Source organism: Crocuta crocuta, unplaced genomic scaffold, assembly GCF_008692635.1.
Source record: "Crocuta crocuta isolate KB4526 unplaced genomic scaffold, BGI_CrCroc_1.0 scaffold101, whole genome shotgun sequence".
NCBI classification, from domain to species: Eukaryota; Metazoa; Chordata; class Mammalia; order Carnivora; family Hyaenidae; genus Crocuta; species Crocuta crocuta.
Genome location: NW_027527956.1, coordinates 5,585,412 through 5,602,259, shown reverse-complemented (window position 1 = coordinate 5,602,259; position 16,848 = coordinate 5,585,412).

Here is a 16,848-nt window from a genome sequence, read left to right as displayed (position 1 = left end):
GCTGTCTGTTCCTTACCCAACAGTTGCATGAGTTCCGATTTTAAGGAGAACATGGGTCTATTGTTTTCATGCTGAATCTTTGTAAAGGTCCATAAGTATTGTTAATTTCACGTACACTTGACTTTGACCTGCATCCTCCATTCAGGACAACGATGGGCTGCAAGAACCAGTCCATGAGACATCACTATTTTTGTGGCCTGTGGTTTTAGGGTCTGGCCTTGCTAGAGAATGATTCCAAGACTCCTAGGTATCCAGCACTTGAAATTCCTGATAACATCAAATAGTGCTAACTCTCATGAGCCAAATCCTCAACCTCTAAATAAATACATGAATACACAAACAAACAAATGGAAAAATCTGGAAAGTTCAAGTTCTAGAAAGCATTTGTTGGATAAAAATAAACATTAAATTTTCTTCTACCATGCGGTGCCTGGGTGGCTCGGTCAGAGGAGCATCAGAGTATTTATTTTGGCTCAGGCCATGATCGGTTGTGAGACTGAGCCCCACATCAGGCACTGCGCTGAGTGTGGAGCCTGCTTAAGATTCTCTCTCCCTTTCTCCCTCTGCCCCTCCCCTGCTCACTCGCTCTCAGCATCTCTCAATAAATAAATAAACATTTTAAAATAAATAAATAAATAAATAAATGTTCTGGTGTTTTGATTAAATCATACAAATGTGGTTTTTCTCCCTTTTGTCTGTGTAACTCTCTAAGTTTGAAGTCTCCTCAGACTGCAGGAGAATTACAATAAATAACACTGTATTTCTCTCCCATTGAACATCATACGATGAGTTTTCGTTTCCTACAATACACAGAACTGCAGGGGGAAATCAGATCATATAGAGATTAGCAAATTGTCGCTCACTTTTTAAAAAGAGCCCCAAGGAGAGAAAGAAGAGTCTGTAACTTTTGCCGTAAGAGTGTCTGCTTTGCTCTTCAACTTCACTTTGCTGCTTTTCTGCTCAGGAACATTCCGGAGGAGAGCTGCCGGTGCCACCCAGCCCTGCCCTGTGAGTGAAACGTATCCAACGGTGCAAAGAACTTCATTAGGACATCAAGCCCGTAGTCATATTTTCAATCGCTGCTGTAACTTTTTTCCTTGCAAGTGCTTTCACTTATTTCGGGACCACCTAAGGCTCCGAGCAGTACACAGCAACACAGTTTGAGACATTTCTGTGATGTTCTGTACTTCATATAGTTGCTAACAACCTGTCAAAGTCATCCTGACACCAAACTGAGAAACTGATGGTTTGGGAAACATATTAGAGGAGATGAGAAAAAAAGATAGTCCTCATTACTGTAATAAAACCAGCAGAGACACACGGAGAATCAATTACTGATTTGTGACCTAATGAACTCACCCTCAGTCAAGTAGAGAACTGCACTGAGCCTCTTACATTATCAAATGATTTAGGATGGAGCGCTGTCTGAAGACGGGCGACAAGTCGAGGCAGGGCCTTTCCTTAAGTCGCAGCTCACTTAATTACCTTGTTCCCGAGAGCAGGGATCAAATTGAGCCACTTAAGGTGCTAACGCTCTGCGCCAGCTGGAAATGAAAAGGAAATAATTAACACCCACACGAGCTACGTCGAAGGTTGTGACACCTCCTGACAGAGGCAAGGACACTCAAAGTTCAGTTGGCGCCAAGTCCATTGCCAGCCCTCTGGCCGCCGCGGCTGTTTGTCCGTCTTGCCTGTGGCTGGATGAGCAGGGTTCGGGATGTCTGGGGCTGAGGACACCAGAGCAGGCGCACCGGAGCCCACGTGAGCAGCCCGCAGGGCTCGGGGACAAGGCAGAGGGTCCAGGGATGTGCCTCTCCCACAGCCCACAAGTGTGAGTTTCAGAGCCCAAGACTATAAGGACAATGCTGAGTGAGCACACACACGTGCACACACGCTCATGTGCACTCACACACACACACAGTTCTCATGGCTGATGAAGAAGTTTGTCTTCTCTTTTCTTCCCTAGAGTCACGTTCAGATGCAAACGGGAGACCATGGCCCACAACCGCTAGGTGGGCCACGAGCTTAGGGGAGGGCACGAGGTACCATTGTCTTGCATTAAATTCTCGGGAGCCATTTTTCACCTCATTTGTCCCTGCAGCATCCTTCTCCTTACACAGAGGTGGCAAGGACACCAAACCAAAGCATGGCAGGCTCCTTTGTTGGCAAGTAGGAGATAAGATGCTGGGGTGCGGGCCCCCACCGCCAGGGAGGCGTCCAGAAGTAGCAGCACCAACAAGGACATTGCAGACAATTTCAGGTCTAAATCCTCATCCCTCCCGTGCATGTTCTGCTCACACCCAGAGGTCGTGCCGAGGCTGAACCTCTTTGTCACCTGAACTGGCCCACGGGAACTTGGCATGGAGAGACTCAGCTCTGTCAACACAAAGCTCTGTGAAGCCAGCTCATGTGCTGCTCACATCGGAAAGACTGGGACTCATCCTTCTGCATCAGCCATGAATCAGCCCCTTGGGCTGCATGTGTGGCATCATCCGACTTTGATGACTCTTCCTGAAGGGGTTATAAATGATGATTCATCCCTCAAAGGCTTGCATACAGATGAGTCACAGCTGGAAAAGTGTGTGGACAACAAGTGTGGGTTGTGTGGTCTCTGTAGAAAGTCCGTGCATCTGGGGGAGTGAGAAAGTCCCCCACTGCAGGCACACACCATGAATCCGGTCCGGGGTGCTCAGCTCCCCACCCACCCCGGACAAGCCACTGAAGGCAACGCTTCTCCAACTTGAATGTGCAGAGGAATCACCTACTTACATGGGGATTCTGATTCATAGGTCAGGGTGGGGCCAGCGGCCGTACATGCCTGATCGGCTGTGCTCCTGGCTGCCAGCCCATGAACCACTCTTGGAACAGCAAGACCGTAAATCTGCTGTCCCTTCTCCCTGGGTCCTTATCAGTAGGGCGGGCGTACTGACTGAATCCTAGCAGGACAATCACATTAAGTCCTATGAGCAACGCACCAGCCCAGAGAAGGCAAATGGAGTCAAAGTCCTCTGGAAAACACCCAGGGCACCAGGCCCCTCGGCCGGCTCCGGACTCAAGGCCCACTTCTGGGCAGACCAGCAGGTGGTGAGGAGCAGAGCCGATCTCCCCTGGAGATGAAGGACGGGATCGAGCCGGGCCCAGGCCAGCACAGTACAGTCAGAGCAAACCCCTGCAGGCCCCTGGGCCCTGCCCTGGCTGTCCAACCCCTTCCATACTGGTCGAGCCTGATGCGAAAAGAAGATACAGTCCTGGAGGGTAATGTTCAAATCAAGAAATCGGGCGTCGATCGTGGCAACAGCTTGGCAATTGCTTGTCCAAACACTTCTGCATAAAAAAAAAAAAAACTGATGGTGGTGTCCTGAACTGCCAAGGAGAATTACGCGAGCCCCCAAAAATGAGATAAAGAGGGAAGACGGTTTGGCCCAGGCGGCCACCCTCACTAACCAGCATCTCTGTGGAACGAGAGCCAGGCGCCTGGCCGCGCAGCCGCGGCCACCAGGGACACCCGGCTGAGCCATCATTCGAGGCGGCCATGAGGCTGCAGCCCTGCCCTCCTGAAGGCTGGGTGATTCATTGGATTTAATATTGTCCCGAGTCTCACTCCAGGGAATGCTGCAGGAATGTTAAAAGAAAAAAAAGTCTCAGCCATTAAAACCAGTCTGTTGGCTCCATCCTATAAAAGAGGTTCTTTATTAACTACCGCAGTGGTAGCCAAAAGGTTCAATTGCTGTGTGGTCACGGGGCACTCAGCGGTAAGGGCCACATTTCAGGTTCTCTTTGAAGAACCTCCCCCTTCTACTGGGGCTTTACCTGGACGAGGAGTGATATCCTCAGTGTGAAGGGCCCAGACTGGAAGGTGCCTCCCCTCACTCACCGGGGCCTGGAACTTGCCTCCCCTGGGCAGCTCTCCTGCCCTCTGCCCGGAGGGCGGTCTATAGGATGGGAGGGGCCACTTTGAGACCATCCCTTCCATCTCTTCGGGAGGCTATAGAACAGCCCACGCAGATGTTTCCTGGTGCTTAAAATCTCCAATTGTCTCCCTCCTCTGCAGCTTGTTTAACTCCAAAATGGCCACCACAAAATGCCTGTGCTGTCCTCCACCTTGACATATGAGAAGCTTCTTTCCACATCATGTTGGGTTCTTTACACCCTCTCTGGGTCCCCAGGAGAGGTCTGGGTAAGCTGTTGTTATCTGGAGTGGCATTATATATGAATGTATAGTTGATTCCTTCCTGATCACATCCAAATTCTGAGAGTAGTTAAAGCTTCTACTTCCTTTAAGTGTAACCAGGATAGTGAATCTTTGCGGAGAAACAGACAGTCCCTTGACCTTCCTGTCCTTGAGGCAGGCTGGCTTCCGGAATGCTTAGGCCCAGTGGTTATTGGAGACAAGGGGCTTTGGGAGGAAGCTACAGGCATCGATTTGGGACCCTCATGGTCGGTCCCTCAGAGTCTGACACAATACCCGATTCCTGCGCCGACAAGCTCAGCCCTGCCCATGGCCACGAGCAAGTGTCACATTTCTGGGATACAAAACCATAATTTAGGAAGCCCCCCACCACCTCTCACACAAAGAGGGTTCAGTAACAATGGGCCAGCAACTCCTGAACGTGCTCCCTCAGATGCCCTATGAAGCCTGGCACATGTTCTCCTCAGCCTTCCACTGCCCACCAGACTTGACCCTGGGGCCCACCCAGCCTGCCGCCCTCAGGGGGGTCTCTCTCGCCCTACTCTGTGGGGGTGGTCCTTGGCTTCGATGGCTTTAATTTCCCAGTAACTGACCTTACAGACACTTCCCAGGAGCAAGGCACTTCTTCAAGTTGTGTCTTCTTCCCTCAAACAAAGGTCACTTGCAAAAATCACATTTACTATTTGCCTTCTATTTGCCAAGGCGGGACATGTAAACAGTGGAATATTTGTACAATCGTCAATGGCACAAGGAACCCGAGATTCTCTGGTGATCCTACACTCAAAAATAAACATAGACACACCATTTGACCGGCTCAATTTCCAGTCTTCCCAAATCCTAGTGCACAGAGAGCATAAGACATGATAGGAGAGCTTTGAAAGTTGTCAAACATGAGCGTTAGAAGACAGTCTGGAAGATTCTACCTTTTCTGTTATCATTCTGAATCTTCTGCTCTTGTCTCTTGGGCTGGATTCTTCTCCTTCACCCACTCCTTAAATCTTGGCATTTTGCCATGAAACAGAAGGGTGCTTTTCTGGTCTTTTGTTTTGGGTCTATACTTTTTTTTTACGTTTATTTATTTATTTTGAGAAAGAGAGCGAGGAAGGGAGAGAGAGAATCCCAAGATGACCCATGATGTCATCAAGGAGCAAGATGCAGGGCTCGAACCCACAAACCATGAGATCACAACCTGAGTCAAAATCAAGGGTTAGACGCTTAGCTGACCGAGTCACCCAGGCATCCCCTTGGGTCTACATTCTTTTGCTAGACAGTACATTCACTCCTTTGGCTTTAATTAACTATTTCTAGATGCTAATAACTTCAGGTTTTGTATCTCCAGTTCCGACCTATCTCCCAAATGCCAGAACCTTGTGCCATTGCCTTCTGGAAGTCTGCACTAAGTGTGGAGCTTGCATGAACCAACCACTTTTCCTATTACTTTCCAGGCATCTGGCCCCTCACCTGTGCCAAAGCCATCATCCTGTTTCCCAAGTAGAAACCACCCTTGATGCCACACTGTCCCTTCTTCATGTCCACAAGCTCACAAGACCCCTCAGCCCTGCTGCAGAAGTAGGCTTCATGCCCACGATCATTGCCTTGGATCAAAGTCTTCACCAGATTCTTCTCTTTTCTTCATTCATCTAGCTACAATTGTAATTCCTTTCAAAAGAAAAAAAAAAGCTAAACACAAAGAAGATGCAAGGATAAGAACAAATATCCCTTGTAATCTTCACATACAGAATTAGCTACTATTAATACGTGTTAAGAGTAGAAATTACTGTCCAGGAGACTACTGTTTTGTTAGCTACAACCATGATGCTTCCCAGGTCATTTTGTATTTCCCTACACCGGGGTGTAACTGCTACACGACATACCATGTTATAATCAGCACATTATTCAGTTAAGCAAACCCTTTGCACCGTGTATCTACCAGTGACGATCAAAATAGAAAAACAAAACCACTCTATGTATTTAAAACAGGGTATTTAAGGCCAGGAATTGGTTACAAAGGTGAGTTAGGAGCTGAAAAGTAAAGAGAATCAGAGGTAACAATGGCCAAAGCCGTCACCCCGCCCCCATTCATATGATTAGGCTTAGGTCCACTGTTTTGGTTTTTGGTGTTTTTTGTTTTTAATCTCCTACCATCTATCTCTTTTGGTTCATCTGGTCTTCCTTCCCTGTCTTGTGTTGGGTTAATCTGATATTTTTAGTATTGCATCTTAATTTTGCTATAGGCATTTCAGCCATACTTCTCACAGAATTTTTAGGAGGAGTTCTAAGGATTGCACATGCACCTTTAATATACCACAATCTAACCAGAGGTAATATTGCTCAGAAATACACAAAAATCCCATGTTCCTAGCAACAGAATTACGTTTAGCCTATCCTGTTGCTGCAAATATCCATCTATATGTGTTCTCAGTCCTACAACATGATGTTATAACTTGCTTTAAACATTATATATCTTACCAAATTAAGAAAAGAAATAACATAGAGCATGTATCCATGCATATGTATTTGTACCTGTATATGCGTCTACACGCATATATACTGCATGTCTATTTTCACCCACATTTACCATTAGTTCTGGCACTCTTCTTTCTTTCCTGAATACCCAGTTTTTGTCAGATGTCATGTCCTTTGGCCCAAAGGACAACCTTCTTTGTTGAGCAGATCTCCTGGTAACGAATTCTCTATTTTTCATTATCTGAAATGAATTTTTTTTCCTCTTCATTTTGAGGGATAGTTTAGCTCGCTATGGAATGCTGGCTAACAGTGTTTTCCTCTAGTACTCTAACTAAGTTATTTTGTCACCTTCTGGCTTTGTTGCCTTTCCTGGAGAGTCAGATTTCTGGATCATTGTTCTTCAGTATGTCATGCCCCGTTTTTTGCAGCTGCTTCAACTCATCCCCTCTACCTTTAGGTTTGAGAAGTTTGGATATGACTTGACAGGACCAGCTGCAGTTTTCTCTATTACCTTGCCTGAGGTTTGTTGAGTTTCTTGGATTTGTAAATTGATGTGCTTACATAAAATCTGAGATGCAAAGATTCCTGAACTCTTCAGAAAACCATGACAAATATTTTAGGCTCCGTCTGTACGTGTGGCTTTGCCTCCAACCATCCTGCCTCATGTCGCCTGCATCCCATCCTCCAAGCATGATGCACAAGTTCATGTCTCTCTGCTTCTGCTGTGATTTCCACTAGAAATGACCTTTCTCCCCACCCTTTATCAACTTGCTCATATTCTACTGTCTCACTGAGGCCCAGTTCAAACGTCTCCTTATCTGTGACACTCTTCCGCCCAAGCCCTGGCAGTGTGCACGGTGGCTCCTTCTGCCTTCTCAGCACTCTGCACGCTCTATTACTACACAGGAAACACAGTATTGTAATTATATTTTTGCACATCTTCTCCCATTTGGGTTTTTCAATGTTAAGAATTCTCTCTTTCCAGCCCTTGTATCTAGCACAATGCCAAGAGCATCATATGTGTTTGAGAAATGTTTACTGACTAATTGGATGAATACATGAATGAAATGCATTTACTTATGACCACGAAGTAGCATCTCTGAAGCTCTTTGTAAGGAGAAACACGATGAAATTTATCCTCAAAGTTTAACACCTGGGTGAGTAACAGTGTTTAGATTTTGATTGAAGACATACAGGTTCCTAGAAATCTTCAGGGAAAAGCTCTCAGGTACCTCATGGTTTCTGAATGGAGGCCAAGAATGGGTTTTAAATCTGTGATAAGTGTAGAAAAGTGGGAGCAATCCTTTTTTATTATATATTACCTCCCCAGTCATTATGAAATCATTTCGTATTCATTGTGATAACACCAATCATTAATGTACTCATTTGGCATTCATATGACTCTCTTATGCACTTTGATAGGAATTCTGTTGTAATTAACCATTAGTTAATGTTAATAGTAATGGATGTTTAAAATAATGTGCTACCAAATAGGGTCATTGACAGCAAAGGGATCAACGTACTCAGGCGCGAGAGGCATGGGAGAAGTCCTTTTCCACTGGGAAAAGTTCCTAAGAAGGTAGAATGAAGTTTAAGACATGGTGGGCACTAAATAGGCCTATTTCCCACACTGGGGCCTGAACCTTGAGAAGACTTGATTTCAGTTTAAGAAGGAAACTATGACAATCTGGCATGTGATTCAGTATTTTTCTTTTGAAGTATATGCAGATTGACTATGTCCTCATTATCTATCTCTTATTTGCCTCATCTGCAGTCTGTATTTCCCTGTTGGAGAGTAAATCGGATCTTCCTGAAGGATTATTCTGGAAAAGGGTTTCGAGGAGAATGTCAAAGTAAAATGCACTTCATCTTCTGATCAAAGAAGCGATGGTCCTACTAAAAACACTAGTTTGTTAAGGGTGAGTTGATGAGATGCACGTTCAAATAGGATCATCCTGCAACACAAAGTGACGATCACGGCCTGAACCCCCAACTTTATTGGGCTTCCGTGCACTTTTGTGAGGTGCTAATGAAGGTGGAGCTTCCAGAACCCACAGGGCTTCCTTAACAAAGTGGCCTCATTGTTACTGATGGCAGCAATCACAGGACTTGACCTAGCAGATACGGGCTTTCAAATGCCCACTTCCTCCCTCTCACTCTGATGCCCGACATGATGCTTCCCTTCCTGAGTGGACACCCAGGAAGAAGAGAAAAAGCCCAGCAGAGATCTAGAAACCCATGGCTTCAGCCCCAGAGGTCTTGGCGGTGTAGATCATGCTGCATCTTCCCCCTACAAGTCTATGCTGGCCTTGGACTCCACACAGAGGTGAGGCACAGACTCCCCATGCCCGTGCAGAGGCCAGGAGCACCTTGGTCCATATAGTACCACTTCTGCGTGTGTGAGGATGCCTTGTAAGTCTACAAGACAATGAGATTAGCTCTTCCCATAACAAATCCACCGTGTACTCAATAGGCAGATATAAAAGGTAAAGCAGAGACAGCACATTGATTCCAAATGACACAATTGGGCCACCCACTGATTTCTGGGCCTGAGAAAAAATTGTCTGGTGTGGGTCTGGGAGAGAAACATTTGAGCACTGAAAGGGAAGGGGGAGAATAACCCCAGTGGGGCAAGAATGATAGACCCGCCCAAACACTGCTCCACCATGTCGGGATCCATCACTGCCTTCCTGGGTGATGGCAGTCGGGACGGCCGTGGACGTGGAAGGTGCCAGAGCAGCTCTGCACAGACAATTCCTGTCGAAGGAGGGGCACAGAGGCCACGGGACTTTGGGTTTCCAGGCTGAAGCACAGACACAGTTCTATATTCCTAGGACAGAGAGTGTGGCCTGGGTCTGGAGTGGGGTGACAGAGCTGAGCTGGAAGAAGCATGGGTGCCTGTGCAATCGCAGGACAGGTGGTCACCATGGCCTGACTCACCAAATGTTTTCTCCACCCTGCAGCAAACTGGCATCTCTTCTCTTTATGGAAGGCCTCCCCTGGATAGGATCCACCGAAGTCTAGTCCACACCAACACAGAAAAACCTAGGATGTCAGAGTTATGACTCAGGATGACCTCATCCAACCACTGGATTTTACTGATGTGGAAACTGAGGCACCCAGGGAGAAAGCTACCCGGTTGGCAGCACGTTGACTGGACTTGCCCCCGTGTGGCCCTGGAGGCATCATTTCTGCACATGTCCCCTGGCCTCAGCTGGCTGATTCACAAAGCATTTTCCAAATCCATAAAGTACGAAGAATATGGCTGCGGTGTCCAGCCAGGGTGTTAAGGGAAGAGACAAAGGAGGTGGTGGACTTTGGAAGGTCTCAAGGCTGCCACGTGGTTATGGGGAGGGGGTTCCTGGCTGCCACTCCATTGTACCAGCCCAGCCCTCCAGCCTCCCAGCCCCCAGCACATTGCTGCACATCACAGGCTTGGGCCATGCTGTGCTCTGGCCGGACATGTTAGCCATGAGTGCCTTGGTTCACCTCCTACTCTGTAACCAGGCAACTGCTCCGGGCTCCTCCCCAGGGCTGCCCTCCTGTGAACTGAAGCTCTGTCTCCACTGTGACCATGGGCGCCCAAACCACCGCCGCCACAAGCCTGCCTTCTGCCCAGCGTTTGGCCCTTTAAATCCCATGCAGCAAAAACACTCCACACTCTATCCACCTTAATCATTAAAGGGGTTCTTCTTGCCTCTACTGTTCCATGTCTATAAAAACCATAAAGTAGAAATCTTTAATTACTCGGAAAGGTCAGGCTTCAACTTGTATATTTAATCTGGATTTACAGAAGTGTGTTCTATGAAGAGTTACGCTCTGGTGTCCAAACACCTGCTGCTTCCATTTGTCAAGACACACGCAAGCACTCCCAGGCCCAGACACACAAATAGGCCAGCTCTGCTCAGCCCCGGCTACCTTTCTGTTCAGAACTGAAGTCAGGTGGACAACAGGTGATTCTTCTGTGGGGGAAGCAATAGAAGCAAAGGAGGCTATTTCTACTGCCTTGATTACTAGCTTGGGAAGTGGGGTATTGTGAGATGAAAAGTTCTGGGGATACCGACCTACCCACCTTTTTCCATCTCCTGCCTTCCTTCTCTTCCTCCATCCATTTTCAGGTAAAAGTGAGCCATGCAGTTTCGGGAGGTATATGAAGACACCAGCCAACAGCAGCGGCTGCCACCTGGGAGAATATCATGTGGGTTAACAGCAGGCAGGGGTGGGATACTGGGCCCATCTGAGTCATTTATGTCATTCATGTCCCTGTAACAGGAGCCAGTGCTTGGACTGTTGGACAAGGAGGTGCAGATATGCAGATATTCTCTAGCTTTGAGGACCTAGGGCAATAATGTACCCCAGCGGTGATTATGCTAACCAGCTAGTGCTTGGTGTGTGTTTTGTTTTGTTTAATGGGTTCATTTTGTTTATTATTTTTGAGAGAGAGAGAGAGAGATAGCAGAGGAGGGGTGGAGAGAGAGGAAGACACAGAATCTGAAGCAGACTCCAAGCTCCAGACTGTCAGCACAGAGCCCAACACAGGGCTCAAATTCAGGAACCATGGGATCATGACCTGAGTTAAAGTCGGACGCTTAACCAACTGAGCCACCCAGGCGCCCCTTGGTTCTTGGTTATTAAATAATATTCTCCCCTAAAGGTAAGAAGTTTCCTTGGAGAGATGGCTGATACTAGAGCAGGAAAAGAACAAGATGAGCTTGGAATCAATTATTGTGCTGGAAGGCACGAAATTGCCCAAATAATGATAAGAATATGACAAAGGGACAGGGGAGTGAGCTTCAAAGTGTTACTACTGACCCAAGCTCCCTGGAATCTCCAGGGAGTCAAACTTAGTAATAATAGTAAATGGAATATATCCCACTGGATAAAATAGTCATCTAAGTGACCATGTGGATAAATACATGAATAAATGAGGAGAAGAAACAAATCTCTTCCTCCTAGTAAAAAGCCACCTAATAAACATGGTATAACAATGCTGTAATTAGAAAATTGCCATTTGACACCCAACACGGTAATAATTAATTCAGGTGAGAACAATCACTGAGTGCTAAAGCTAGGGCCGGAGATGTGGAGAAAGGAAGGCTTTCCCTACCCTCAGAGTGTCTCTCCAAAAAATGCTGGGTGATGACAATGGAGGGCACAAGTGACTTTTCAGCGGAGGAGTTGGGCATGGGTACGTCAGCAGCTGTGGCAAGAGCTTACCCCCTGTGCTGCCAGGTAAGATGCAGTGAGAACACAGCACATCACTTCTGTGACATTCCAGCCAAGAGTGCGTGGCCTGGGTCTCACTGTGAGGAAACGTCAGACAAATCCAAAGTGAGGGGTGGCCTACAAAAATAACTAGCCTATACTCTTCCAAGCTATCAGGGTCATGAAAGCAAGGAAGTTATTGCATACTGTAGGACCCTAGAGAGGCCAGATGACCCGGTACAAGCCATTGCTGGGGCAGATGGTAAAGTTCGAAAGGGCTCCCGAGCAATGGGTCTACAGACATACCATTCCGGGGACTTGTATGTAAGTCCAAAAGGGTTTACAACAAATAACCAGTCCCTGTAACACCAACTGATTGGTCTATGAAGAGACTATCACGGTAAGAATTCTCCCTTTCTTTGCTCCCACTTCTGGCAAGCTTGTTCCTGCTGTATTGATTCCACAGACATATTTTGTTGAAAAATACAATATCCTGGAGGGTACTCAGAATTGGTGGAGTAATTTCTAGACTGACAGTTCTTCCTCTTACTAAAAACAAAGGGAGCTGAGATAATGAGCAGCTTGATCTCAGCAATAAATACATAATTTTTGCTTTGCAGGTGACTTCTTGTTCACCACTGGGCAAAAAGGAAGACTCTCTTCTTCTCAAGGAGCATCAATGTCTCCCATTTGCCTACAGAACAAAGTCCAAATTGTCTGCCCAGAGTCTGAGGCAGTAACATGACTTCTGGCCTTCAGTTACAGGTTACAGTCTTGCTTGGGACTGACCACCCAGGCACACATGTTCCATCAGGCCATGTGATACTCATACTCACTTCTGCTTACCTGGTGCCTTCATGAAGCTTCTCCAATCTTGTGCTTCCTCACCAACTACCCATTATTACTCTCTCTTTTCACTCCCAGCTTAGTGCTTGTGCTTCTGGTACAACACTTAGGCAGGTCTGTCACCTCACATGGCTATTTGCTTACTGGTCTGTTCCATGCACCAGATTATAGGCCCCTGAAACATGTCTTTAGTGCATGATTCCATGGGCCAAGGTCCTTGTATAGAGAAGCAAATACATTCAGTGGGAATTTATTGAATACCTACTATATCCTGAGAAACACTCATTACAGTTTTCAGAATACAGTAGATGGTAAAATCCTACTGATTCTGTATTTCCATATCTAATAGTCCCTAAAAAAGGACTTTGGTCAAACACTCAAGGAGTTATTGACCTCTGAAACAGGGAGTTTTTTTATATTTTAAAATTTTTCTATGTTTATTTATTTATTTATTTTGAGAGAGACAGAGACAGTGTGAGCAGGGGAGGGGCAGGGAGATGAGAGAGAAAATCTCAAGCAGGCTCCATGTTGTCAGCTACAGAGCCAGACATGGGGCTCGAACCCACAAACCGTAAGATCATGACCTGAGCTGAAACCAAGAGTCAGACGCTTAACGGACTGAGCCACCCAGGTGCCCCAGGGAGATATTTTTAAACACACAAACATACACACATACATTGGGTGGGAGCCACACAAACTACTACAATGAAGTTTTTTTGTTATTATTTAAGAGTTTGGTTTTTTTTAGGCAGTTTTAAGTTCACAACTAAATTGGGAGGAAGGGACAGAGATTTTCCATATACTCCCTCCACCTGTACATTCACAGCCACCCCCACGACCAATGTCTGCACCAGAGAGGTTCATTTGTCACAGCTGATGAACCTACCGATACATTATTTCCCAAAGTCCATAGTTTGCGTTAGGGTTCTCTCTTGGTGTTGTGTGTGATATGGGTTTGGACAAATGTATATTGGCAGGCATCCACCATTACAGTGTCATACAGAGTAATTTCACTGCCCTAAAGATCCTCTGTGCTCTGCCTACTCATCTCCCCTGCCCCCAACCCCTGGCAACCACGGATCCTTCTACTGCTTCCGTAGTATTGCCTTTTTCAGATTGTCATGGAGTTGGATAATAGTGTGTAGCCATAGGTGAACTTCTCACTTGAGTGGATGCCAAACAATTAGTAAGAGTCATCACTTGTTTTACCGTTTATGGGGCACAAAATACTAAAGAAATTGTTCATTTCCATATACAGTAAACCCTTGGTTTGTGAACATAATTCATTCTGGAAACATGCTTGTAATCCAAAGCACTTGTGGATCAGAGCAAATTCCCCCCATGAGGAATAATGGAAATTCAGATGATTTGTTCCACAACCAAGAAATATTCACATAAAAATGATCACAATAGGGGCGCCTGGGTGGCTTAGTCGGTTAAGCGTCCGACTTTCGCTCAGGTCATGATCTCGCGGTTCGTGGGTTCGAGCCCCACGTCGGGCTCTGTGCTGACTGCCAGCTCAGAGCCTGGAGCCTGTTTCAGTCTGTGACTCTCTCTCTGACCCTCCCCTGCTCATGCTGTCTCTCTCTCTCTCTCCTAGAAATAAATAAAACATTTAAAAAAATGATCACAGTGCTGTAATATAACACAAAATAACAAAGAAAATACAAAATATAAAGAGAAATAGATAAATTAACCTGTACTGATATTTGCAAACCTTTGTGGCTGGTGTGGGGGAGACGAAAGAGGTGGTTACTGTATAGGATGACTTTCACCATCACTAACGTAATCACTGCTATCAGCTCAATGGAATCTTTTCCTGCATGGCGGCCATTGTATATGCTCACACGGATGTTGACTACAGCACAGTTTTAATAAACTCGTGTCATAGACTGTATGTAACGTAACTGACAATAAGGCAGCAGAGGAAAGGGTCTCCATCTGCAGGCAGCCTGACCTAGAATGAAACAAAGCATTCCTAACCTCACTCTTGGCTGGAGAAGCAAAGGACTGTTCATAGATGCTCAGAAGTGACAAAAACCCACTAGTGCCAGTTGTGAGCACCTTCCAATGTTCTGAAAAATCACTGATTCCTGCCAAACACCATGGCTTGAGACCGAGCATCTGAGCATGGGAGACAATCACCCATGATCCTGCACACACACACACACACACACACACAAAGAGAGAGAGAACCAATGGCTCAGTTGTGATCATGTGATGTTTGGCGTCAAGACATTGCTCATGTATCGAGTTAAGATTTATTAGAAATGTTTGCTCATCTTGTGGAACACTCGTAGAACAAGTTACGCTCCAATGTTTTGCTGTAATGTAGTTATTTCTGTATATTTTCCAGACTTATTATTAGTAACAAGGAAAGAGAGAGGCAGGAAAGGTGAAGTCGGCGTTCCAGACAACCTGAATCATTGATCCTATCTGGCCTCACTAATACATCCTCTTTGGTCTCAATTCAGTAAGTTAGTATTTAAACTACAGCATGATCTCTCTTATATAATGAATCTAAAATAGTTAAACATAGGAAGAGAAAAGAATCGTGTTTGTAGGGGCTGGGAGGAGGGGAAACAGGGAAGTGCTGGTCAACAGGTACAAAGTTTCAGTTACAGGAGCTGAGTAAGTTATGGAGATCAGCTATGCAGCATGACGCCTATAGGTAACAGTACTGGGTTGTATGCTTAAGATTTGCTAAGAGTGTAGACCTTATGTTAAATATTCTCACCCTAAAAAAAAAGCAATAAAAATAATAGGGCAAGGGAAAATTTGTGGAGTTGATAGGTCTACAGCATTGACGGTGGTGATGGCTTCACATGTGTGTTGTTATTTCCAAATAGGCAGAATGTTCAACAATCACTTATATGAAGTGTGTCCACAAATACCTCAGTTGCTGATGGATGGATAAAGCCATCCAACAAAGCATGTGGAGTTTTCCCCTTTTTTATTTGGAAACAATACAGTACCATGAGATATTTCAGCTAAAACAACATCGGAAATACAGAACGCACTCACACAGGGAGAAAAACATGTTCTTCTGTGCAAGTAGATTATATCCCTGTTCTCCACATTCCAAGCTGCATGAGAAGAGACAGCATCTTGTGAGTTGTAAGTGGTTTCTCCTCAGGGCTCCCACCAGGATTTGCCTTCTAGTATCTAAACATCATTGACTGGGACACAAAACACATACACCTGGTGCCAAACCTCATTGTACAGTAAATGGTATATATGGTATATAAATATATATATATATTTGAAGGATTTGTTTGAGATTGAGATGGAATTTACATCAACATTATCTATGAAAAGGGTGTTTTCTGTATGAATGAGTAGCATAAATACTATATATGTTAAAGGGAATTTCATTAAAATAAAAAAATTATCAAGCATTTGGAAATACACTGTCTTCACACGCCATGTTGTAAGATTGAATTGTAAGGGACGGCAAGTGGAAGAGTTGCTGGTGGAATCTCAGCCTTGCGAGGGGAACTTCGCAAGGCCACACAAGGTATGCACCCAAAAATACCAAGCCTGCATTTTCTCTAAGACCTTGCTGCTTGGAGGTGGTCCACAGGCTGGCAGCATCTGCATTACCTGGGAGCCCCAGAGGCCACTCCAGACCAATGAATCATGTCATTGATGAGCAGCTGGGTAGTTGCCAAGCACATGCAAGTTTGGAAAACCACATTCTACCCTGCATGAGGTTTTGCTCTACTTGTTTTAAATTTTTTAATGTTTATTTATTTTTGAGGGAGAGATTGAGAGAGCGTGAGTAGGGGAGGGGCAGACAGAGAGGGAGACACAGAACTGAAAGTAGACTCCAGGCTCTGGACCATTAGCACAGAAGCATAGAGCCTAATTCCAGGCTTGAACTCATAAACCGTGAGATCATGACCTGAGCTGAAGTCAGACACTCAACTGACTGAGCCACCCAGGCGCCCCGTACTCATTTTTAAATAATAACACAAGTGTGTGGGGGCCACCTGGGTGGCTCAGTCGGGTAAGTGTCCAACTCTTGATTGCAGTTCGGGTCATGATCTCACAGTTCGTGGGATCAAGCCCTCCATTGGGCTCTGTGCTGACGGTGCGGAGACTGCTTGAGACTTCTCTCTCTCCCTCTCTCTGACCCTCCC